At 39.7% G+C, this 26,911-nt stretch overlaps 1 protein-coding gene across 8 annotated transcripts in view; it reads left to right on the top strand.

The window, feature by feature from the left end:
• Positions 1 to 806: 806 nt before the first annotated feature.
• ADD3 (adducin 3) overlaps positions 807 to 26,911 on the top strand; it is a 125,591-nt gene continuing 99,486 nt past the window's right edge. For 3 of the 8 annotated variants that reach the window (XM_059173252.1, XM_059173250.1, XM_059173242.1), the window contains exon 1: positions 2,852 to 3,175. The gene's annotated coding sequence lies outside the window, so the exon portion shown is untranslated. Of the gene's footprint in view, positions 977 to 2,409; positions 2,548 to 2,850; positions 3,176 to 3,504; positions 3,588 to 26,911 lie in introns of those variants that run through there. The other 5 variants (XM_059173246.1, XM_059173251.1, XM_059173244.1 and 2 more) reach the window with 4 other exon arrangements.

The following is a 26,911-nucleotide window of genomic DNA, read 5'->3' as shown; positions in this document are numbered from 1 at the left end:
GAATTGATTTTTTTTGTTGTTTTTCCAGAAATAATACTGTAATCTTTATAACATGAATACACACTGAGGGGCACCTGGGTGGCTCAGTGGGTTAAAGCCTCTGCCTTAGGCTCAGGTCATGATCCCAGAGTCTGGGGGTCCAGCCCCACATCAGGCTCTCTGCTCAGCGGGGAGCCTGCTTCCTCCTCTCTCTCTCTCTCTCTCTCTCTCTCTGCCTGCTTGTGATTTCTGTCTGTTAAATAAATAAATAAAATCTTAAAAAAAATACACATTGTAATCTGTCAATAACACATTTTCTAATACCAACATCCGCTGAAATCCCAGGTTTGCTTAGTGTTAGAAGGCTTGACTTCACTGCTCCCAGTCACATGAATGAGTTTCATTATTCTTTTCGAATTCTTGTATTAAATGCTAATAACCTCCTTTTATTTGGCTATCATTTTAGTGAAATGATTGGAAATTAAATATTAGCACAAAATACTAACTGGTTTCCAGGCACAGCGCTTTATTTTTGCCATGGACCCCAATGTTTGAAGTTAGCAGGGCTCTTTAAAACAAGTGTGCTTCTAGCATTTCATTGATTCGCACTAAATCAGTCCCTCGATCATCCATCCGGTCAATTTTAACCTTGACCTCCCACAGCTGTACTGCTTTACTCAGTCCCAAAAAGTCCCTGCTTGTGCTGCTTATGAAGCAATAGTAGAGAGGAGAAACAAAGCCCATTCCTTTAAGAAAGATTCTGCCTCCTTTTTTATAAGCAAGCGCCTAATGGTAACTGGGGAGTCTCAGTATACTAAGTCACTTTACTACTCAGCATTGGGAGAAGCTGCAGCGGCTGCTGTGGCTGTGGCTGCCGCCGCCGCCGCCGCTGGTCTGAGGCTGCAGTGGGCTCCTGTGCAGCACTGCAGAACCCACACCTACAGAAGACACACACGTCTACTACCCTTGACACAAGAACGCCTTGCATCTCCCGCGGGTAAGCCGATCTTTTATCCATTTTGTCCAGAAACTGTGGGAAAGGGAATGATCATGGAAACGATGGCTCATCAGACATGCTTAAAATGGATTATGTTAATTTGTCTTCTTTGGGGAGGGGGTTGTTTAGATCTGTGAGTGGGAAATGCTCTATATAGTGGAGACTATTGTCTGATAAGTGCTCTTAACATACTTTTATTTATTTATTTTTGCTATTCATAAAAGGCTAACCTTGATGCATGCAGAAGCTTTTCATTTTTTTTCTTTATAAATGCAAAAAAAAAAAAAAATCCAGCCACTCCCAATATCTCTCTCAAATACTGCAGATATTTTTAAACACCAAATAAAATGACAGGCTGAGCATTTTCTAAATATTTTCTCACCAAAGTCAGGAAGCCTTCCCTTGATCCTTCAGGGGTATTTAAAAATCATAAGGCATGGTTAGATTTTGAGCAGATGGGAGATGGTGGTAGACTAAAATTTCTATAGCCTTAGTCCAGTGGAGAGAGAAAATGAGAGAAAATGAATCACAGTTTGTGCCAACACAAGATTCATTTTCCACACTTCATATGTGGGAAGAGGAAACTACATTTTAATTAGCACATTTTTAGGGAAGAAAGAGGGGATGCGGCTAAGGGGGATGGCATGAAGTATTTGAGGGGGAAGAGTCTGCAGAGGAGGAAGGAAATGAAGTGGACCGTCGCCAGGGCCTTGGAAACGAAGGGAGATAAGGGTGGGGAATGAAGTTTGTTCTGTTTGGTAGGGTGGGGTTGACTCCAGGGACCATGAATAACCAGAATGGCGCTTGGAGGGGTGTGCTTGCGAGTGGATGCGTGTCCGTGGAGGACACGTGTGCGGAAGGGATGTGCGAATCGTGGGTGGCAGAGAAAGGTGTGCATTACTGGGAGGTCTGTTTGGAGAACAGGTTGGAATGAGGAACGTGTCTGGGCGACGGAGGGGGAGGGGGCCCAGTGTCACCTGTGGATGGATCCACATCCCTGCTATCGCATCTCATGTTGCAAAGTTTACCCAGCCCCAAATTCATTTTGAAAGCTGGCGCTGCCTCCCTCGACTCTTTCCCCCCCAAGAAGCCAGCTCTCATAAGGTCACCAAGCCAGGGGCCAAAGTAGGGGTGAAGACCCTCCACCGGCCTAAGTGGAGCCGGACTGAGGGCGTCGTTGCCCGGCCCCTCTGGGGAGGTGAGTAGGGGGAGGAAGCGCCGGAGAGGCAGTACTCTGAGCAGAAAACCTAGGCCCCTCCTATGGGGGGCGCGCGGAGACTGAACCTTAGCCGTGGCCGCCCCCTCAAGACCCAGCTGCCAGAGCAGGCGGCAGGGGTTGACCGAAAGCTGCGGCTCAGCCTCGGGGCGGAGAGGGCTCGCTCAGGTTAGGGTGGGCGACATTTCTGAGGCGTCCCTCCTCCTCCTCCTGGCAGTCGGGTTTCCGTCGGGGTTATTTCCCCCTCTGACGCTCAGGGGACGCCACGGATCGGAACTGCATAGCCGGAGGAGGACGCCGAAGAGGTGCCAGGCAGCCGCCTAGCGCCAGGCCCTCCCCGAGGCCCGGCGGGCCGGTAGGTCCTTGCGGCCGCGGCTACACAGATGTGGTTAGAGGGCGGGGAGGGGGCCGAAGCCGCTGGAGGCAAGGCTCGCGAGGGGCGCGAGGGGCCGCAAGGGGCGGAGCCTTGAGGAGGTGGCACCGAGAACGTCCTGTGATTCTGAGGGGCGGGGTCAGGACGCTCGGGGGGCCCAAAGGGCGGGACCAGGGGCGTTCGGGGGTGCGAGGGGCGGAGCCAGAGGCGCTTGGGGGCCTATGGGCGGGGATTGGGGCGGGGCTTAGGGGGCGGGGCCAAAGGACGCTCCGGGGGCGTTCGGCCAGTCCCGCCAGAGCGCGAGCGGCCCGCTGGTAACGGTCGCTGGGTCGAGGGGCGGGAGGGGAAGGAAGGGGGTTTAAATTATTTTCTTCAAAAACAGTGAGCGAGAGCTAGAGGCACCGCGACCCAGGTGTCGCCGCTTCCTGCTACCGAGGGCTCGGCGCCCAGGTCCCTCCCTCCTCACGCCCCCTCCCCTTGTGTCCTCCCCTGTGGAGCTTTGCGGCGCTTAAGAGGCGGCGGCGGCGGATCGAGCGGCCGCTGCAGCTCCCGCGGCCGCGGAGAAGGAGGAAAGGGAGCACAAAGCCAGCTGCGCGAGGCGAGCTGCGAGGTAATCCTGAGGGGAGAGAAGGCGCCGTCGTCGAGCCCCTCCTCCCGGCGGGGATGGCCTGCGCCCGCGCTGGCTGGGCGGTGGGACCCTTCCTGGGGGTCGCGCGGGGGCGGGGAGTGCGGGGGCTTGCGGGGCCGAGGGGACTTACGATTGGCTGTCCCCTGCGTCCTCAGGTGAACGTCTTCTTCCCGGGGGGCCGGAATGGGAGCCTTGGGCTGGTCCGAGGGGAGTGGACCCGAGGGGGAGGGCCCCTTGGCGCCGCCGGGTGGGCCCGACTCTTGGGCGTCCTCTGGTTTCCCTCGAGAGGGTAAAGGAGTTCTGAAAATCAAGAGCTCGTTGAAGCGTGGGTGACCTGGGGACCTTAAGCTCGGAAGGTGTGCCCCCGAGGTGGCCGCGCTCGGAGAAGGTGGAGGTAAGGGAAGGAAGGTTGGTTGGTTTTGTTTTTCCTCATTTTAAAAAACTTGTGTTACTAATTGAAAGCGGCCGGCCACCTCTCTCCTGTAGTCCGCGTCCCCCGTCCTCCCAGCGCGCGCACACACCCCTACGAACACCTACACGTTATGGTTGTGCTTCCTGCCTGGGGTGACAAGCAGAGTTGGCAGCAGGTCCCGTTTGCTGGTGTTTGGGGCACGTCCAGCCTCTTTGGAGGTATGCTGTTACAGCTGAGGCAAGACCACAGAGACAGGTAGAATAAGCTAGGCCTTTATTAAATTGGCAAGAATGGCCTTAGGTGAACTTTTTTGTTGCAGAGATTTAATTGCAAGTAGGTGCCCGGTTAAAATGGGAGCGTAGTAAAACCACTAATTTCTTTGGCACTTGTGCTTTTGCCACTGACCACTGTAGTGGTAAGGAGAGAAGTGGAATTCAACTCAACCAGGAGGCTTTGAGTTCGGTGTGGTGAAGGAGTTGATAAGATCCTAGGAGTTGGAACCAGCTACGTCAACGTGTGTGCATGTTTATGTTAAATTATACAATATTTCTGATTTAGCAGTATGAAATGATTGCTTTTCTTGGAATGAAGTGCCTCTACATTGTGCTTAGTATATCCCAATTTGGGCTTCAGAAGACTTTCAAGAGAGCGTTGGCAAAGAGAGTAAGAGTGCAGGGTAACCCGTCGTTAAATTAAGTTGCTTGACTATTAAAAAATTGGTGTAAGTAAGGTATGGTACCAACTCATTTGTAGCCTTACTTTTGGAGCATATGTGTAAAGTTTTTTGTATTCAAATCTTGATTGCATTTTAATTGACCTGTAACGTGTTTTCCTTTGCTTAAATTGACCTGATTAATTTTGCAGAGGGAGGGCCAGGAAAAAAATGGCCACTTTGGCTACATTTAATTTTTCATCTTTTTAAAGAGTTCACTTTTTTCTCTTCCCGCTTTTTTTCTTCTGATTTTATTTATTTGAGAGAAAGCAAGTGGGAGAGTGAGCAGGAGCTGGGGAAGGGGGCATTGGGAGAGGGAGAAGCCGACTCTCCTCGGAGCCAGGAGTGTGATGCCGTACTAGATCCCCAGACTCTGGGATCATGACCTGAGCCAAAGGCACACCGTTAACTGACTGACTAAACCACCCAGGTGCCCGATTCAAAGAGTTCACTCTTTAAATTAACCTCAGGTGCTGGCATGTTGGTAGAAGTTTTTAAAGAACAAGCGTCCTATCAATCTTGAATGTCTCAATTTAAATGCAAACTAAGAGATAATTGGTCATGGGGCAGTCAATATGTTGTAGCTTTTTTACATGTATGCTAACAGGTTTGTTAACATTTGACATGACAGGTGACCATGGGAAATGTATTTTGCATAATAGAAGGATTGTATTTCAAAATGTTTTACATTCTAAAAATGAAAAAATTGTACACTTCTATTTCTAATTCCTTTTTTCAATAATGCTGTACTGGGAAGGATGTGCTTCACTCGGTGATTTTTTTTTTTTTTTTTAAGATTTTTATTTTTTTATTTACTTGAGAGAGAAAGAGAGTGAGAAGGTGAGAGAGGAGAAGGTCAGAGAGAGAAGCAGACTCCCCATGGAGCTGGGAGTCCCTGATGCCGGACTCGATCCCGGGACTCCAGGATCATGAACTGAGCCGAAGGCAGTCGTCCAACCATCTGAGCCACCCAGGCGTCCCAAGTGATGTTTAAAGTGTGCATTTGGTCTTTGTAAAACCAGAATGTCTTTTGAGACTAAGATGACATAACGTCATCTCCTTCACACAGCCCTAAAATCTGGACTCAGGGTGGGGTTCAACTTGTGCAGTTGTGAGGCTTCCTGAAGTAGGTGTATCATGTCTTGTTTTGTTACACCTACACAGCCTACACAGATTGTTAGCTGTTTCATTTGTTCTGTGGCAAAGCATTTGGTTAGCAGTACTGGGCAGCACTTATGCATGTCATCAGGGTATGAGAAGCATTTTTATTGAGGGAAGAAATTCTATAAAAGCATAGAAACCCAAATCTGAACAAATTCAGCTTGTAGAGTGTTGGGGAATGATAGTATCATAATACTGAGTTGTTTTATATAAAGTGTTTACAGTATAGTCTGATATTCAGTAAAGCGTTTTGTGTGTTTATCATCATTAGTATATAAAATGGGTCGTTTCAAAAGGTGGTTATATCACACTACATAGCAAGTGAAGATGAAGCAAATATTTGTAAGAACCCATATTTCCTCTACCTCTGTGCCAGACAAAGTTTTATATGATTTAATTAATTTATTTTTCACGACAACCCAGTGACTAAACAGAGACAAAGGTTTTTGCCCAAGGAGTATAGGCAGTAGGTGCCACAGGCTGGTTCTGAACCCATAGTCTGACTGTAGAGTGTAACTACTGGGCCCTGCTATTATACTTGCAGTAGTAGTTACAAATTGGTGAAAGGTCCTCCATGTATTTCCAAGACTGCAGGTGTATGCCTTTGTGTTGTTTAGCCACACCCTTTTGTATTAATACCACCAACAGGTTGTTTAAATATGAAGGGTGGGTGATTAATCTGCATTAAATAGGATCACCTTTTGACTTTGGAAGAGGATTCTCTTTTGATAAGTTTAGCTAAGATACTATATATGGAATAGAGTATGTTATCTTTTTTAATTACTATAATTAAAGCCCTTTTTATTTTTATTTATTTATTTCTTTTTGTTAAAGCTTGCCAATGTGTTGGGGCCCACCAGGCCCAGCAGGCACTAGTTTCCCTTGGAGAGTTTCTGCTTCTGCACTGAATCAGTAGGGTTGATCTTTTGATTATCAGCATCATTTCAAGCTAAGATGGATTTTTAACTTAAATTTGTTCTAAATTCTACCTGAGTTGCCTCCTAAAATTAGCTTTAAGATATAACTACGATTTGTACTTTGTCACATTCTCACCGAATTGTGTGTTGCTGCTTCACCAATGTAGTTGATAGGTCCAGCAAATAAATTACAACCTAATTTAGGAGCTGGTTTAAGTAATGTTTAGAATTATTGTAGAGAACTGAAATGTCCTTTTGTTGACAGTTTAGTGAAATGCAATGTTAGGAAAAAATGTTTAAAAACAAGCATATGTTGAATTAAGAAACCCCAAGCTGTATTGAAGACCCAGGTTACTAATCTGTTTCTCACATACATAAATACTAAATTTTTTAGCTAGAATTAATATTCAGTGCTGTTTCCAAATCCTTTGGAAGTGCTAAATATGTAGAGTTTGAATAGGAGAAAATTTTAAATGTCTAATCAGAGTACTATTCCTTCTTTTAAACATGGACACCTTATTTTAAATTAATTAAGGAGTCGTAGACTATTAGGTCATTGAGGTTCAAAATGAGTGCCCTGATACTTTCCTGTCTTTTGTATTAATGGTTTATCATTTGAACTCGTTTTTTAAAGATTTTATTTATTTGACAGAGAGAGACCGCAAGTAGGCAGAGAGGCAGGCAGAGAGAGAGAGGGAAGCAGGTTCCCCGCTGAGCAGAGAGCCTGATGCGGGGCTCCATCCCAGGACCCTGTGACTACCACCCGAGCCAAAGGCAGAGGCCCAACCCACCGAGCCACCCAGGCGCCCCAGTGGTTTATCATTTGATCTTGGGGTCCATTCCAGTGTATTTTATAGATGAAATTGTTGTGAAGTCTTTCGGGTTCTGCAAGTGCCTAAGCTCTCATGGCCAAGAGCCAAGACAAACTCAAATTTTTACTGTAATGGATTGTATATATTTAGAATCCTTTATATCATACAGGTTAGAAGTCTTTCACTGACTGTGTCTTGAAAGAAAACATGTCTGTTAACTCTTACATATCCCTTATATGTAGTAAGTAGATGAATTTAATTTTTTCCTTTTAGCAGTAGGTAGTTATGGACACACGTTTATAACCATCCTACCTGAGGGTGGTTACTACCTTTCATGTAAAGTTAAAAATTATTCACCTGGCATTTATGCAGTAAATAATTTGAGTATGAACAATTTTAACTGCAAATTGTGTTAATTAAAATTAAGTGTTACAGGAAAAAAGGTTTATGGGCTCTTTATTTCATGTGCATTTTAATAATACTGATCTTTTATATCTGGTCAGGTTTCAAAATGCAGTTCAAAATTAAGTTAATTGCACAGTTGAACACATATTTGAATGTTAAGATGGTACTGTTTAACTTACCATAGAAACTTAGATGATAGTACAAATAAGAATCAGTCTCATGTTTCTTAAACTAATTTTTGTTAGATATCTGAAAAGCTGCATTAATAATCTCCCAGGTTTCTAGGATATTACTACACGACAGAGCAATTTAATGAGGAGTATCTTAGAAACCTTAAAGAGTGAATGTGGCTTTCAGTGTTATCTAGTATAACCCAAAAAGTAGTAACATGATCACCAAAAGGTATAAAATGAATGAAACCCATCTTTGATATTAAAAGGCTTATTGCTCTTATAAATTTCCTTCTTAGGAAGATAGTATAGACTGGTTTTTAACCGCCAAAGCTGAATGTTATCGTATAAGCTTTGATGTGCAGTTACATCTTTATAATGAGTTTAGATCTAAATTGAACTTTCACCTGATAACAGACTTACCTGCATTGCCACCATATGCCTTACATTTACTTGTTTTTAAAAGTTGGTGATAAAGCTTAATGGGAAATAGTAAGACCTCCCTGGTTTAAGATGAACTTTGAAGCCTTTTTGTTTCAAATTGTCCATAATTAGGCCTGAGGACATTGGCGTATGGGCAGTACATTAACTAGCATTTAAGATTGCTACCTCATCAAACAAGACTATAGTTTGAACCTGGGATGATTAAACTCACTTTTTCTGCAGTAGATCTACATGACTTCCATAGGATAACAGTTTCTCACAACTAGCCAGCCAGGGGTTAAAGCACTTTTTGGAAGCTTAAGGGCAAATGACATAATGTTCTTAAAAACCAGTGTCTCAAGAAATACACTGTATATATTAATAAAACTTTTAATTTTAATGCTCCCAAGGTGCATTAAGGCAAGTGGACATTAAGGCAAGCAATTGATTAAGCAAGATGGAAATCTAACTGCAGGTGACATACATGAAATTGTCACTGCATTCTTTTTGCTACTCATCATACTCCTTTAAATTTATTCTTATAATTTTTTTAACTCCCCCATGCCCTTACCTCTTTGGAAGAGGAAAGGACAGTGCAGGTATGAGTTCAGGAGACTGTTTAATTCCACTCCCAGGCTATTGTTGGTTGCCTGCTAGGGGAGCTGGAATTCCAACAATGTAGAAGGCAATCAGGTTGGAGAAGTGCTGAGTTTTTCAGTATCTTGGGACTTGGTGTATACCTTTAATTTGTCACCATCAGCAATGTTTCTGTGACGCTCTTCCACAATGGCTCAGTTATCCTGTACAAGGACAGCATTTCCTTTTTCCTTTTTCCATACAATATTCTCATCCTGTCATCTTTTGATCTGGAATGACTAAATGCCATACCAAAAAAAAAAAAAAAATTTGGGTTTATTCCGTATCCTCACGGAGAGGATACAGGTTTACTTGGTATGTCTGAAGACATGTATTTTGGGATTACGTCCCAAATTAAAGGGTCTCTTTAAGAATGCTGTTTTTAATCCTTCAGAAATTAGAGCTAGCCCCTGTTAGCTGCATTGCCATTTCTGATCTCATCTGTCTTATTAGGCTCCCCTTACAGAATCTTTTCATTACTTTCTTAATGTCTGGGGAGAAGGGGTTGGGGAATGATGATGGTCACAGCTCAAGTGGAGTGGTGAATGGGCTTTAAGTGCATAGGACAAGTGGCGCAGAGAGTGGAAAGGGGAAAGAGATAGGTAATGAAGTTGATATATTGGTCTTATTCCTTGTCCCCGCTCCCCCCCCCCTTTTTTTTTTAATCTTTAAAACCGTTTTCTTTCCACCTTACCTTCCTCCTATGCCTTTTATTGCCAGGACTGAGTTTTAGCTCTTCTAGAGAAAGGTGGAATGTTCAAGGTGATTCCCATCTGAAGCTGAAAAGTTTGGCTTTTAGCTAGAAAGTTGACTAAAAGGAATTTCCTTCCATTCCTCTTTACAACTGTCTTTTTTCTAAATTTCAAGAAAAGATCTCTGAAACGGAAGTGTGAGAAACCTTACTTAAAATGTAATAGTTGGGAGCCATTATGCATTAAAATTAAAATACATATTATTAATCAGAAATCATATTGTTTAAGCACTTTTTTGTAAAACTGAATCTACAGTAATTTTGTGTTAGGATGTTTCTTTTTAAGTGGGTGTCAAAAATTATTTTTAACCAAAAAATGTTGAAAGTAATATGAAAGTAATCTTCTGTCTTAGTGAATGTTGATAAAAAAAAAATTATAGTTCTCTAAACTATTATCACTAAATACTCTGATGAAATACTAGATAGACAATGATTTGGTCACTGAAAGACTGTCACCTCTAAAGCAGAATGTAATAGGAACGGAACACTTTATACTTGAATAAGAACAGTGTATCTATCTGCTTGACCTAGTGAAGGCCCTGAAAAGCTGATTACTTGGTAATCACTCAAGTTAGGTGATTTTGTGTTTGATGTTTTTATAATCTGAATTTTGCTGGGCTCTTGAAGAGTGTCTGGTTGGACCATCAGCTTTTGATGAATGCATTTCTGGAGGGATTGTGACTATCAGAGTGCTTTGAAGAGAGAAGCCCTGTTTTGTGTCCTACCTGACTGTCACAGAACATGCTTCTTGGAGGTGGTTTAATTTGGGATTTGGGCTCAAAGGGAAGAGTGCCATCTACTGAGTGGCCAGCATCAAGTAGAGCAGCCCCACATTTTTCTCACAGAACTCTCAGCTGGCTCCTGGAGTAAACCAGACTCCACTGACGAATTTGACAGGATTTTAGTACCAAATAGACTTGTGGCTTGCTTAATTTTAATTACTTTATTATCAGGAGGCCTAAACACATGGTGGATAACTAAATCACCACTTGTTGGATTACATGGGAAAGGAGAAACGTCAAGAAGTTGTTGAGACTTTATATTAAATAATAGTGTAGTCATGGTGAAATCATTATTAACTCAAAAGTGCTAAAGACAATTATTTTAGTAAGGCATGTTTCGTAAGTGGTTCCGGTTATTCATGGCTTCTGCAGACAATGATGATGTTTAAAATTTGGTCCTAAAATTAAAAAAAGCACTTGTTTAACTAGAGGTAAGGGTTTTAAGAGTATTTGAATACTTTATTTTTTTTCTTTTTTACTTTGTCTCCCTTTCTAAGGCAGTGATTCCTCTTTGAGTGATTTCAGTGTTTCAGAGTGGGTTTTATTGTTGTTTTGCTTTACTCCAGTGATCTTCTGTTTTGTTTTGCCAAGTTTTTCCTAACTTCCGGAGACTGCCGGTGGTAGTAGTCATGGGTAGAACAGGAGGTCACAGAACCAGATGTAGGTCAGTGGAGGTTTATGATACCTGGAGTAGGCCTGTCGAAGCCAGACAAGAAGGAACTCTGACAATATGAATTGAAAGGAAGCTTTGAAATTATGATAATATCTTTGTTGTTACATATCAGATATAATTAATCAGTAACCATTTTTCTCAGCCCTTAAAACCTCCCAAGGATCCCATTAAGCACTTTACATAAATTATCTGGAATTTATTTAAGTAACTTGCCCAAGATCGTACAGTTGATAAGTGGCAGAGCCAAGGTTTGAGCCTAGGGCTAACTCCTTTAAATGGGATGCTGTACTGCTCATTTATTTAAGCTCTTTCTTGTTGGTGACTGCACAAAAGGCTTGAACCATGATTATAATAGTATTTATGCCTCTGCTGGAAAGTACTGGTAGTTTTTTGTTTTGTTTGCTTGTTTTTTTTAAAAAGATTTTATTTATTTGAGAGAGAGAGCAAGTGAACACCAGCAGAAGGGAGAGGGAGAAGCAGACTCCCCGCTGAGCAGAGAGCATGATGGGGGGCTATATCCCAGGAATCTGGTATCATGACCTGAGCTGAAGGCAGATGCTTAACCCATTGAGCCACTAGGTGCCCCCTCTTTGTTTTTTAAAAAGGTGATGAAATGGGTTAATAGGATTGAATTTCAGCAGGATCAGGAAGTATATAGGAGATAGACCTTCAAATACTTGCTATTTGGTTTTATCTAAAATAGCAATTTCTTTGCTCCTTTTGCTATGTTATTTATTAATTTAAAACCATAAGAAAAGTTTAATTGAAACAGTGAATTGTTTCATGTTGCTTAAAATGTGCTACTTCATGGGAGGAGGGGTTGAGTTACAGAAGGGTTTTAGGCTGGAGTTCTGGTGGAGTTGCAGTTGGGGGCAAGTAGAGGGATGTGTTTGTGGCCTTTCTGTATTTTGCTTGCTCCTAAATATTTTTAAGTAGTAGTACTTTTTAATGTGACAATAATATCCCATATCCACAGCACAATAAAATTCAGCCATGTGCCAGTCTGAGATCTTGGGGGAACTTCAATTTGTTGTGCACAGCAAGTGTGCTCTGAGAACCAAACGAGTATCATAACTCTCATATATGTACTAATAGTTTTGGATGCATGTATCCTCTCAATTAAGAGTTATTTAATACCTACTATTAGAGAGTGCTTTTGGCTTTTAAAACCTATTTTGACCTTAAAGGATATCTTTATTACTTTCGCAGGTTGGGAATCATTGTTTGGTAAAACCAAAAACTTCTAAAATTGCAGTTCAGTGATGGTTGTGCTGTGTATTCTAAATCCAGTCACTCCTTAAGGGCCTCTAACTCTTCCCTTTCATATGTGAGAGAATTATGTTTTGCCTTCCAGAAAACCCCTGTAGGAATATCAGTTACATAACTCCTTGGATTCTGACCTTATATTCTAGTCAAAGGTAGAAAAAGTCACCAACAACTAAGATGACAACACAAACGATGTTCCTTGTCAGTGTGTGATGAATGCTGAATAGCAGGTACAGATAACAAAGACTATATAGGTCTTCACATCAAGAAAGGACCCCCAGAGATGGAGTGGTCAGAAAAAAATCTCAAGCAAAGAGGACAAGGGTGAGCCTTGAAAAGCAGGATAGGATTTCACTAGGTGCGGGCTGTGAAAGACATTACTGTCCATGAAAATACATATTTTTTTTGTACCATTATGGGAGATGGTTTATAATCATGGTTCACAGTCTCTTTTCACTGTAAGGCACTTGAAGGCTACAGTATACTCTTATGAGTAATAGTGCCAAGGACACACCTCCCTCAAAGGTATATTAGAATATTGCAGGGATGGAAAGGAGAGGGTGGTGGTGAAGAGCATGTAGATTTTTTTTTTTTTTTTTTTTTTTAGTAGGCTCCATGCCTAGCGTGGAGCCCAGCATGGTTCTGAACTCACAACCGTGAGACCAAGACTGGAACTGAAACCGAGAGTTGGTCGCTCAACCGACTAAGCCACCCAGGCACCCCAGTCATATAGATTTTAATAAAACTCCTTATGAACCCCACATGAAAATGACTGGTTCACAGAAACATCCTAGTGCTGTTACTTTGAAATAATGCTTAGGAAAGTTTGGTACTTGGAAGACTTTATAAATGCTCATCATTTCCAGCACTCAATAAGAAAAGCCTCCTTTTGAGAAGAGGTGTGCCTTTTTAAAAAAAAATCTGAAATTTGTCCATCATTTACTTTGCCAAATACCAGAGTATAATTCTGTTGATGGCTCTGTTATATCTTTTAAATCCAATGTATGGATAGATAGCCTTATTGATACTATGAAATGTAATCATTTGTACTAAATTTTTGTTAATAATGTCTTGTTTTGGATTTTAGAGGATTTGTTCTGAGTATCTGAATTCTCTTAGATTTTGTAATGCTTATCACTTACTTTTTGAAAAATACTTAGTGTAACTATTAAGGATATTTTGAGCAAGTCGCTTTATTTCTCACTTTAGGTTTCTAATATAAATTATGTAGGGGTTGGGATAGATCATCTTAAGATCAATTGCATTTGAAGCTTCTGTGATTTTACTTCTAAGGAAGGTAAACTCCCCAATTAGTGGTTTTACTTGGAAAGTGGCTAAGAAACCTATGAGTGTACTGTGTGAAGTTCCTGAGAATGGATCTAATAGAAGGCCAAGATCATGAAAGTCTTTGGCTCTATGTATATGTGGCAGTTGAGAAAAGCGTATCACTCCAGAATCCCCAGAGTTTATTTTAGTTCTTCAGAAGCTAAGGGCCCTTGGCAATGGACAATGGATAGATCCTTTTTGAGAACAATGAAATAAATAAGGATAGCCATTTTTCCTAAAGCAAAGTGTAGTAACATAATGGTATATTTTTCAAAAAGTGGTGTTTTTCCATTCCCATTCCATCTTTACTCTATTTAATATATTAGTTCCTTAAAAATATTTGACTTCTGTTTAGCTCTTCTTTTCTGAGCAACTTTGTTTCCTTTTATTTGTTCATTCATTTAGCAAATATTTACTGAACATTCATTATATGCCAGCCTGTGTTCTAAGGTTATGGGAATTCAGTAAGCAAAACAGAAGAACTGTCCAGTCCTAATGACATTTATATTCTTGAAGTAGAAACAAACAAGTAAAGTGTGGGTTGTACTGGTGTAAATGTTCTGGAGAGATACAGAGCTGGAAATAAAAATGGAGTATTTGGGTATATGGCAAGTTTAAATACAATGGCTAGGTGAAGCCTTCACTGAGGAGGAGACATGTGAGCAAAGACTTGAAGAAGGTAAGAATGTATGTGATGAAAGGGGAAGATCGTGGCTGGTGGCGGTGGAGGGGGGGAAGCCCTGAGGCCCAAGAGTATTTGGCATGAATGAAACAGAATGAGGGATGAGTGTTGGGAAGCCATTGGATGACTTTGAAGAGGTGGGACATGATTTGACATAGGTTTTCAGAGGATTCTTTTGGCTATGTTTGACACTAGGCCATAGTGGTGCAGTAATCTTGGTGAGAGATGATGTATATGATAGAGGTGGTCATATGTGATTGGGTTCTGGATATATTTAGATGATACAGACTGTGATTGGGTTCTGGATATATTTGGATGATACCGACAACAGGATTTGGCAACTGGGGTGTGTGTATATGTGAGTCAAACCTAAGACCAAGGTTTGGTGTCTAGGCAAAAGTTTGCAGGAAGAACAAGTTTGGGGAGCAAAGGGAATAGGAGTTCAGTTTGAGACCTATTAAGTTTGAAATGTCTGTTAGACATCCACTTGGAGATACTGAGTAGGAAGTTGCTGTGAGTGGAAATAGTTACTGCCCACTAGATAAACTTGATAGTTGTCATTATTTTCCTCTTTCACTTTTAAAAATTTGCATATTTAAACCCTTTGATGACCATAATAAACTTGACTGTAGTAAAGGCTTCATGTCTTAATGTTTTAAAGGGATTCTTTGTTAAGACCTTGAATTTACTTTAACGTCTAAAGACATTGGTCTCAAAGGAATTCTTTCTCTAGGCATAGCACAATTTGCTTTTAATCAGAATGCAAAACTATTGTTACTGCCCTTTGAAATGTGTGTGAATAGTTTGTTCTTCAAGAAGTTAATATGGTTTAATGGTTAAAAATAGTAATGTATAGTTATTGTTATGACATTATACATAGTTAATGTATAGTATATTGTTATGTACTTTTCCTGGGTATATACTTGGGAGAAGTGAAGACATATTGTTCACACAAAACACTTGCATGCTAATGTTCATAGCAGCAGTATTAACCTGAAAGTGGAAACATCCTGAAGATCTGTCAGGTGACTAATGGATAAATATGGTATATCCATGCAATGGAATTTTTCCAGTCATAGAAAGGAATGAAATACTGACACATTCTGCAACATGGATGAATCTTGAAAACATGTTAAATGAAAGAAGCCAAACATGAAAGGTCACATATTATTCAGTTCCATTTATATGAAATGCACAGAATAGCCATACCCAGAAAGCAGATTAGTAGTTGCCAGGGCCTGAGGGGTAGGGGAAATAGGGAGTGACTGCTTAATGGGTACTGGGTTTCCCTGTGGGATGATGAAAAAGTTCTAAAACTAGATAAGGTTGATGGTTACACAACATTGTGAATATACTAAAAGCTACAGAATTGTACCATTAAAATAATGAATTTTATGTTATGTGAATTATATCTTAACTTTTAAAAAAGATACCAAGAAAAAGAAGCATATGTGGGCACACATGTGCACAACAATAACTAACACAATTTATGTGGACCTTATTTCTAAAATGGAACTGCTTTCTCAGTTGAAAGTTGATGAAGCAGGACTTAACCACTCTAAACCTGGTTTAGCTTGATTCACTTTGAGAGGCAGAGTTAAGATACTTAGATCGTTCAGGTAGAAATCTGGAAGCAGTTTGTGATTCTATCCTAGGCAAGTCATAAGTGAGTTTAATTTTTTTTTTTTTTTAATACCTAATTTCAGGGGCACCTGGGTGGCTCAGTGGGTTAAAGCCTCTGCCTTTGACTCAGGTCGTGATCTCAGGGTTCTGGGATCGAGCCCCGCATCGGGCTCTCTGCTTGGCAGGGAGCTTGCTTCCTCCTCTCTCTCTGCCTGCCTCTCTGCCTACTTGTGATCTCTGTCTGTCAAATAAATAAATAAAATCTTAAAATAAATAAATGAATGAATGAATAAATACCTAATTTCATGGGGATGGCCTAGATAACACAAAAGAAAGCTCTAAGATGATCATTTCTGTGAGTCTCCGAGAACAGAAGCTAGTTTCTAAATAAGTTTATTAGGTCTTAAGTCAATAAAGATGGCTTTTTCTCTATACCTATAATTTAAAAATATGGAGAACTCAGTTCCCAGTGATTGTTTTTTTTAGCCAACCCAAAATAATATTTCCTTTCTTAAAAACTTTTATTACCATCAGAGTTGCCTGCTGAGGAAGTAGATGAAAGGATTATCTTTAACTTTCCTACCACTTATTACTGTTATTTTTTAAAAAATGAGATATAATTCACATACCATAAAATATACCCCCTAATATTATTATGAAGAAATATATATATTCATATATTCTTTTATTGGAGTGAAAGCTTCTAGAGAACAGAGGCTCATATTACTTGGATGGTTTAACATGTTTTCAGCATTTTAAGGGAACATATGAACAAGACAAGAAGGATAGGACAGGGAGATAGGCACTTCTGTATAGCTGGTTCCAGCAGTAGCTTGAGAGCTGCGCTAAAGCAACAATTTAAAGGAAGTGCAGGGGGACAAAGAGAAGGGAAATGTTTATCCCACTAAGAGAAACAATTCATGAAGGAGGTTGACATTTAAATTGAGTTTTAGAGGATCTCAAATGTTGGAGGAGAGTGAATTACAGATCGAGATGATAGAAAGGCATCTAGGTCTATAGGATAAATGTGGTGGGAGAGGAAACAGGAGAGTAAGGTTGAGAGCACTAGATCATGAAAGCCTTGGATACTATTTTAAGAAATTTAGATATTATTCTGGGGTACTTATTCTAGCTGATGAGAGGCATCACCAGATGTGTCTGAGATTGGTGGTGTGAAGAATGTTGTGATGGAGAAAGTGTTGGCAAGTTAGGCATGTTAGTCACTTAGAGATAAGCAAATGAAGTAAGGCAGTGGCTTTGAGATTAGAAGGGGAGGAATGGGGGCGCCTGGGTGGCTCAGTGGGTTAAAGCCTCTGCCTTCGGCTCAGGTCATGATCCCAGGGTCCTGGGATCGAGCCCCACATCGGGCTCTCTGCTCAGCAGGGAGCCTGCTTCCTCCTCTCTCTCTCTCTGCCTGCCTCTCTGCCTACTTGTGATCTCTGTCTGTCAAATAAATAAATAAAATCTTTAAAAAAAAAAAAAAGAAGGGGAGGAATGGGACATTTTGGAGGCAAAAATGTGTACAACTTCCTGAGTAATGCAGAGGTTGAAGGAACATTCCATCACCATGGGTAGAAATTTTAATGTATTTTACTCCAATTCTCTGATTTATGACAGAGGGGAGATACATCTATACTATTTTTTTTTTAATTTAAAAGATTTTATTTATTATTTATTTGACAGAGATCACAAGTAGGCAGAGAGGCAGGTAGAGAGAGAGAGGGAAGCAGGTTCCCTGCTGAGCAGAGAGCCCGAAGTGGGGCTCTATCCCAGGACCCTGGGATCATGACCTGAGCTGAAGGCAGAGGCTTTAACCCACTGAGCCACCCAGGCGCCCCGTCCCCATCGATACTACTCTTGAAGGTATCTTTTCCTTACCGTACATAAAAGACTTTAGAAATGTTACTATTTCTTAATTTTTCTTAATTTTTACAGCTTGTCAGTTATTAGCCAATTGCTCAGTCTTCGGATTTGTTTAAATTTGCATCTTTGGAAATGATTGAATAGTTCTCATTTTGGTGTAGTATTCTTTGTTTACAAATGAAACCTCCTACCTATGCTGTTTTGTATTTTGAACTTTCGTGTAGTGAAATAATAAAGAATTGAAGATATAGGGCATTTCAGTATCAAGTATTGCATGCTCTCATTACAGGACATTGTGTTATCTTGAGGTTTCCTCTTATATTTAGTGGTTTATCTTGGAACTTCGAAGTAAACATATAGTGAGCACCTATAAGAAAGAATTAAGAATGTTAAGCACATTCAAAATATATTTTTTTAGTTTTAATTTTAATTTTTTTTAAGGATTTTATTTATTTATTTGACAGAGATCACAAGTAGGCAGAGAGGCAGGCAGAGAGGGAGGAAGGGAAGCAGGCTCCCAGCTGAGTAGGGAGCCTGATGTGGGGCTGGATCCCAGGACCCTGGGATCATGACCCGAGCTGAAGGCAGAGGCTTTATCCCACTGAGCCATCCAGGCGCCCCCAAAATATATATATATATATATATTTTTTGGTGTAAATTTAGTAGAGAATCCAATCCAGTAATTTTTTGCATATTTGTGTAATGAAACAAGTAACATAAGATTTGTTTCCTCTAATGTTTCCTATTTTGTTCTTAAGATTTTACCTATTTATTTGACGACAGAGATCACAAATAGGTAGGAAGGCAGAGAGAGAGAGAGAGAGAGGTGGGGTGGGGGGCTGGGAGGGGGCTCCATCCCAGGACCCTGAGATCAGGGCCTGAGCTGAAGGCGGAGTCTTAACCCACCGAGCCACCCAGGTGGCGCCCTTAATGTTTCCTATTTATTAAAAGGCATGATTGGCTATTTTTGTGGCTTTGTAGCTCCATTAAATAAGACATGTGACAAAGAGACACTATAGTAGGACATAGTTATTTCATAAATGGATGGAAGAAAATATAAGATTTGACCTAACTGACTTCTATAATATTATAAGATAAAACTTCCATGCTTAAAATTTTCAAACATTAAATAGCTTATTCAAAAGCAATTCTTAAAAAGAATTCATTGTCATAAAGTATGTTGCAAAATTTGACAATCAGAAGAGTAAAGAACCCTCACTGACTTATTTAAAAGCAAGAATTTATTAACTTCATTTCTTTCTTTTTTTTATTTTTTAAAGATTTTATTTATTTATTTGGCAGACAAAGATCACAAGTAGGCAGAGAGGCAGACAGAGAGAGGGGGGGAAGCAGGCTACCTGCTGAGCAGAGAGCCCGATATGGGGCTCGATTCCCAGACCCTGGGTTCATGACCTGAGCTGAAGGCAGAGGCTTTAACCCACTGAGCCACCCAGGCGCCCCTATTAACTTCATTTCTAAGGTAAGTTTATTGTGGGACATATTTCTATAAAATTATTTTCATTTTTAAATATTTGAAATTAGTTTTTTTTTAAAGATTTTATTTATTTGCCAGAGAGAGAGAACACACAAGCAGGCAGAGGCAGGCAGAGGCAGCAAGAGAAGCAGGCTCCCTGCCCAGCAAGAGCCCGATGCAGGACTCGATCCCAGGACCCTGGGATCATGACCTGAGCCAAAGGCAGCTGCCCAACCAACTGAGCCATCCAGGCGTCCCTGAAATTAATTTTTGAGTAAGAAACTTAAGGATGTGGAAAAAAATCCAAAAGGCACAAAAGAGTATACTGTGAGAAGAAAGTTGTCACTCTACCCCCAAACCACTCAGGTCTCTTCCTTTTGTGTATATTCTTCCAAATATATTTTTCATTGTTTATTTTTAAATTCCTGAGTCAAGACTTTGCCTGCCTATACCTGGTGGATGAATTGCTGCATAAGAGACAGAGCCTTGGGCTCAGAACACCCTGAAGAAATAGCCAGCCCTGTTCTCTTATGTGTTGTTTCCAGATCCATTCTCTCTCCCTCTCTTTTTTAAAGAGTATCCTTTTCTAGCTTCCTCTCCACTTAGAGCAGAAGTATGAAGAGTGGGAGGTGGAAATTGTAATCATCTGTCACTCCTCTCTCATCCTAGGCAGTGACAGATAACTATGAAAGCGTACATGCTAACAAAGCAAATTCTGTTTGAGAAGTGTTCCCATAGAAAAACATCCTCTAGGAGGGAGGACAAAGAAGGGGTCAGGAATGGTCAGCCTTTGCCGTCATCGTGCATCTGCCCCATTAGCAAGCTGTAACTATACCTTTTCTAAAACTTTTTATTTTTGGTACTTGGCATTATTTTGTTGACTCTTGCCTTTGGCCACCCAATAAGTCATAAGATTTTCTCTTAAGCTTTGGGATTGCCTGACTCTAAACTTAGGGTCACTAGACTTGGTTTCTTTTCTTGTTTTGAATGGTATTTAATAGAAGGCCATTCCTATGAAGATACTATAAATAATAATCTTTTAATAAATTTCCAATTTATTTTTGTACCAGTAATTTTTTATTGGGTGTTAATTCTCAGGGTATGAAAGGCTTCAACAGTGATCCAGTTCCTCAATAAGGGGTGCCGGGCCACCCTCCACACTGTACTCTCCAGTGCTCGCTTAGACACTCTGGTTTAAATTCCTTATAAGAAAGACAGTAGTTGAACAGCACATAAGCTGCCAGGACCATAGAAAGCCCAGCAATGCTCCCTTTTTTCACATTAACATATTTGTAATATTGGTAGTAACCTCTCTGAAACCCTTCAAGCGCCTTAAGGGACAAAATCCCGCATCAGTATCCAGCTTACCAACTTCCCTATTTTAACATCCATCCGTTCCTCGTCGTTGGTACAATTGATGCCATCTAGGAGTCCTGTGTGTCTGCTGTATTCCAAATAAAATTTACCATCTTACCCATTTTTTAAAGGTGTAGTTCAGTGAGAATATTGCATAGCCACCTTCACCTTCCATCTTTAGAACTCATCTTGGCAACATTGAAACTTTATACCCATTAAACAGTAATTCCCCACCCCCTCCTATATTCTTAGAAAAATTGTTTTAAGAGAAGGGTTTCAGGTAGTACAAAATCTATTTTTATACCTTATCAACACTGTAATTTGAAACTGTGTACAGATCTGTATCATGCAGCAAAGGTTATGATTGGCATTCAAGGCCCTGGAGTTGAGACAAGGGGCACAGACCTATAGCCTTTAATTCATATATTGAAGATTTATTTATTTGAGAGAGTGCTGCACGTGAGAGAGTGTGGTGGTGGTGGGGGGTGGTGTGCAGAGGGAAAGAAAGCCCCAAGCAGACATGGGGCTCAATTCCAGGATCCCAAGACCCTGAGATCAGACCTGAGCCAGAAGGTTAATCAACTGAGCTACCCAGGTACCCCTAATTCGTATTTTAAAGTGAAGAACTGTAGCCTCATACTCCTTGGCTGTGTGAATTATGTGTTGGTGGGTTGGAGAGGGAGTTTGATAATTATGGAAGAAGTGGAAATCTGCAAAGTGGAGCTAGCTGACCTCTGCCTTCATGACCCAATAAAAAGGAAGTTTCCCCACTAATAGGAGTGGGAGCTCTCCAGGTTTGCAGGTCTCTTTGGATGCTGAAATTCTGCCTTTGTGTGAATCATTTAGACTTTCCATTAATGTTTGGAAGTGGGAATTCTCTGTAAATTTTAAAGTTTGGAGAGGCATTTGGAGTAAAGTGGGGGATGAAATCTAGATGTATAGAATTTGGGAACCCCCTACCTTATTTTATGGATGAAGGACTTGGGCTGGTTGAGCTAAGTGGTACATTAAAGATAATGTTCCTTGTGGCCGATCGGAACTCAAAGCTGTTTTTGTGACTCTCAGTCCAGGGCCTTTTCTACTTTATGACTTTACTAGCAATCTTAACCCATTCATGCAATTCTGGGGTAATGGAGTTCACCAGAATTCCATTTCATCTTCCCTCAAGCAGGATTTAGACAGGATGAGAGAGACCTCACCATCTCTCAGTGATCTGAAGCTGCGTTTCAGGAAAAGGTTGGTACCTGTCTTTGTTTTGTTTTTTTAAATCTTTCATTGAATTAGGAAAAGTTTTTTGAAGTTTAAAAAAACTCAGGAATGTGTCATACACTTTCTTGTTATTTTGACAAAAAACTATGCTGATCTTCTGTATATTGTTCCAGTTTTAGTATGCTTAACACTGAAGCCAGTTGTGTACATGGTAAATGTTTCTGACATGTTTAGGAACATTATATTGAAAATTCAAACTAGATGTATTTAGCTGCTCTGACTTTTTTTTTTTTTCCCCCTTTTGGAAAAGAACATATTTAAATGAGAAACAGTCCCACACTCCAAAGAAAAGGGAAAGTTTTAGGTCATTTGTTTGAGTAAGATGGATTATCGGATTTATGGCCTCAGTTTTTCATTATTTTCAACTAAGTGGGCCATTACATAAGGCACAGTGTTTTGTTTGAGGCAAATTATGCTCAGAGACTAAGATTATATTCGCTAATAATTGAACATAGATTCACTGCAGGAATTACAATTCACACGCTAGTAGCATACAGGATGTCTCTTATTTAGCCAGTAAGGAAATAACCTACTCCAAAACCAATGATAGATCAGTGACACTATTGCATGGAGGCAAAAGATAGAATAGAGTCCAAATTTGGTTGAGGTGTACCTTTCTATGAGTTGGTTCTTGGTACAGTCAGTCCTTCCAACAAAAACTTGGGTATTAGCTGCTGGCTTAGTTCCTCACTTCTGGGGCAAGTGGCTAGTTGGTGATGGCACCAGTATTGGCAGTAAAGTAATTATTACTTTGAAGGTTATTACTCCATGGACCATTACATGATTTACACCACTGGCTATGAGGAGTCACCTTGCCAAAGCAGGGACAGATAACCCTTCTCTTCCTGAGACTGCTGAATGGTTTAACACCACTGTTGACCAAGTGTCTTGATCTCCAGAGAGCTATTTAGATCAGCAAAAGAGTAGCCTTGCCCACACCAAACATTCTTGGTGAGTCCTCACAAATTCTTGGTATTTAAAGTTTAAATGTCCATTGCGTCATAGCTGTTCTTCCTTATGATCTTACCCATAAGTCCCCAGCAGTGCCTGTCAACAGTTGAGCTAGGAAGTGCTCATCAACAACAGATGTCGATGACAGCATCCCAATGCAGATTCCTTGGTATAAACAGATTCATCCTTAGATCAAAACAACTTCACTTAAGTCCTAAACAAGTGGATTTGAAATCATAACAAACCAATATACAACACAGTGAAGGAAGAAATCTGTCATATTGGAAATGTTAGTGTTTTAATCTAATTTTATGATGAATTCATTTATTAAGATTTTTAGTTTTATCAATGTTGCATCATACCAGGGACTTTGAAATGGAATTTATCAGATTTGTTTTGATTTTTTTTTCATGTTTTGCTATAACATTTGGTTTTACGACAGTTTTAGAAGGTAATTTGCAAGATGGCTTGGCCTTGAATAATCCTTCTGATGAACTGAAAGGATTCATTATTATGGCTGGGGTCTAAATAAAATGTAATTGTTTTTGACTTTACTGTGAGTATTTAAGATGTCTTTCAATCTGTTTTTAAATCAATTTAAATAGGAGTAGGTACAAGGTAGAAGAACTTACTGGAGAACTTTGAATTCAGTGTTTTAATAAGTTAATTTTAAACTTTGGGTACTAGCTGGATGCCAGCTGTGTTTCATGGTGACAGAATTTGTGGGTTTTATTTGTTTTTATATTCCACTTACCAGTTGAATCATAATGACTTTTGTCTTTCTGTCCTACTTATTTCACTTAGCATAATACCCTCTGGGTCAGTCCGTGTTGTCTTATATAGTGAATGGTGGCAATATTTGTAATTTAAAACCTTGTAAATCAGTTTCTATAAAAACCATGTGATATTTAAGTTAATTTTATTTATTTTTTTAAAGTTTTTATTGGTACTTTGTCTATAGAGAATAAAACATTGATTAATAGAAACTTCAATTTCCTGGAATTCCTTGGGTCCTCTAATGAAAGAAGATCAAATGATTAAGAATACAAATGGATTTCAGGGATGTATTGGAAGCAGTAACTTGCAGGTGGGTCCTGAAGTCAGTGTACATTGACTTCTAGATCTTCTGTGGTCTAGTGTGTTTAGAATCAATATTTGGAATAAAGGCCCTAATAATATCCTGCCGAATTCTTGAGCAATAAAGATAAGTATGTTCATGAAAGTATATGAAATCGAAAGATGGAAAGACTGCTTTTAAGATTTTGGAGAATGTATATGGGAGAGAAGGCTACATTCATTTGGCTTATTACTGTAAGAATTAACATTTATTTGCCATTTCTGATCAGAATAATTATGTGAATTTTCCCAGAGTGTTTTTCTTTTGATAGCTCCCTATCTTTTCTTTTAAGAGGTTTAATTGTAAGGGTTTGGGCCTTTTCATCAGGGATGGTGTTTGTACAGGTGGATGCCTTATGTACAAACTATCTGTGTAGTCTGATTAGAAGTCTCAGAGGAAGGCCTTAGAATGCTGTTGTCCTCTCCCCCAAATACATATATAGTTTTAAATTTTCAAGTGGCCATGTTATTAATAAAAGAACAAAATGAAATTTTGGAAATATATTGTTTATACTTCATTAAAGTTTTATTCAATTTATTTAAAGTATTGTCTTTCAACATGTAATCAGTATAAAAAGTTAATGAAATATTTTGCTCTTTTTTATACATTTGTATGTATTTTACACCATGGCACATCTCCGTGTAGTCACATTGCAAATACTCAGTAATCACATATACTCAGTAATCACATATAACTGGTGTCTAACAAATTGGACAGCACAGCACATCTTTTGTCCTACATTAGTGTTAGGATTCTCCCAGTAGAAATCTGTTTGGGGGACTCCCTGCCATTTCTATTATATTCTTCTATAATTTAATGGAAAACAGAACACTTCTGAGATTAAAAAAATCATTCTTGGTCCTCAGTTTTAGCCATTTTTTCCTTTTATAATGTGATAACCAAAAACTAGTACTGTTAAAGAAATGCACATATTATTGAATAAGAACTTAAGAGGGCAAGTTATGTTGGTTGAGGTTAAGTGAGGCAAGCTGGAATAGAAAGGGAAGAGTTAGTGCAGGGTAGTAAAAATAAGACCTGACTTAAAAATCCTGATCTCGTGCAAGTTACTTAACTTCTCTGAACCTTCTTACTTTATTCCTATGTAGAATTAGGATAAAAATATCTATCTCTTAGGTTGCTTTGAGGATTAAATAAGATGACATGTAAAATATGTGTATTGTGGTACATGTAAGGCACTCAGTAGATATGTTTTGAATAAATGATTGTTGCTTGCTTTCATCTACCACTTCCAAATCCCTGTTTGTGAGAAAAGGAAGAAGAAGGAGGCATGCCTAAAATGAATGTTGGTAATAATATTAAAGAAACATAGCCAGTTTACTAAATTGACTATAGTTGAGTGTTTGTCCAAAACAAGCTAGTTTCTTTAAGATTTTATTTATTTATTTATTTATCTGTCTCAGAGAGAGCGCACGCCAGCATACACACACAAGCAGGCAGAGTGGCAGGCAGAGGTGGAGAGAGAAGCGGGCTCCCTACGGAGCAAGGAGCCTGAAGCCATCCCAGGACCCTAGGATCACGACCTGAGCTGAAGGCAGCGGCTCAACTGACTGGGCCCCCCACGCGTCCCAACAAACTAGTTTCTGAGTTTCGTGGTTAATTAAGATTTTAATTCAGGACCCTTATCTGAAAGTTTCAGAAAATAACTGATGTGAAATAGTTCATCCTTGATTTAAGTACTAAGAAATTATTTTTGCCATTTAGTTTTATTTCCTTACACTTATCCCATTAATCAGTTAACATAGCATCTGTACATGTTTCTAAATTTCACCTATTTAAGAGAAAAATCTCAGTTATCAAAGATACTTCTTTTTATCTTTTCCTAGATACAAATGCTAGCACAGGGGTTACTGCAGTTTTTGAATTTAAACGTGTTTTGCACCTACTTTGAAAGCTAGTCTACAGGGTAATAGGTTAGTGATGATTGTACATTTTTGTAGTAACTGGAACTAAGGAAAACTTTCCTAAATGGAAGAAAAAACTGTCTCTCGATGACCAAGCTCTGAATTCTAATGCAAGTGACCTATTGTTATTGTTCAGGCATTAACATCAGTTCATATATTTGGATAGAATGGGAGTTTTTTATGATACATTATCTGTATGGTGTGTTCTGAGTCTATTTAGGAGGAGACAGTTTTTATATCATACATGTATTTGTGATTTGCTCTGCATTTTGAGAAATTTACTCTGAAAATTTGAAACATCACTGAAATGTGGGAAAGCATGGAGAGTTCTAAATAGGTGATTAGATATGAACTCTTCAAAGCTTTATACTCACCCAGTGTGTAGGCCACATCTGTGGCAATGTTCGTGAAAATCGGTCACATTTGAAAATACAGTTCTTTGCCAACAGCATCTGGTTGCCCTTTACATTACATACTTTGAAAGACTTTTTGAATAGCAAAAAAGCAAAACCATATGACACAGATTATTCTTACCTGATTGAAAGTTGTTTACAGTTAGAGTTGAACTTTAAACAAACTTAACAGAAGGCATAATTGTCCAAATGCATGAATTATCACAATACCTCAGGAAGAAAGGATTATTTATCAACATTTAAAAGTTGTTCAGAGTTGTACATTAGTCTAATGACCCCTTACAGAGGTCTTATTTACTAAAAGTTCTTTCAGATTTGTGGCATTTTAAAGGTGCTGGCCTGATTGAAATGACTCTACTAATGGGTAATGGAGAAATGGTGTTGATTGATACGATTGACCTTCCTCTACTAATGTCTTATAGCTCCCAACAGTTGTTACTAGTTACATACTGTGTATTTGTCATGGCTGACTGTGCCAGCTTTTGATACACAGGTATCTTATTATAGTAATCTGTGGTTTGACAACCTAGAAGGGATTTGTGAGGTGATTTTAAGTGGCATTGGTCTGAGCTAACCTGTGATCTACACAAAACATGTATTTG

The sequence above is a fragment of the Mustela lutreola genome, chromosome 4, assembly GCF_030435805.1.
Source record: "Mustela lutreola isolate mMusLut2 chromosome 4, mMusLut2.pri, whole genome shotgun sequence".
Classification (NCBI taxonomy): domain Eukaryota; kingdom Metazoa; phylum Chordata; class Mammalia; order Carnivora; family Mustelidae; genus Mustela; species Mustela lutreola.
Note: the sequence above shows the minus strand (reverse complement) of the source record. Positions and strands in the feature narration are given on the sequence as shown.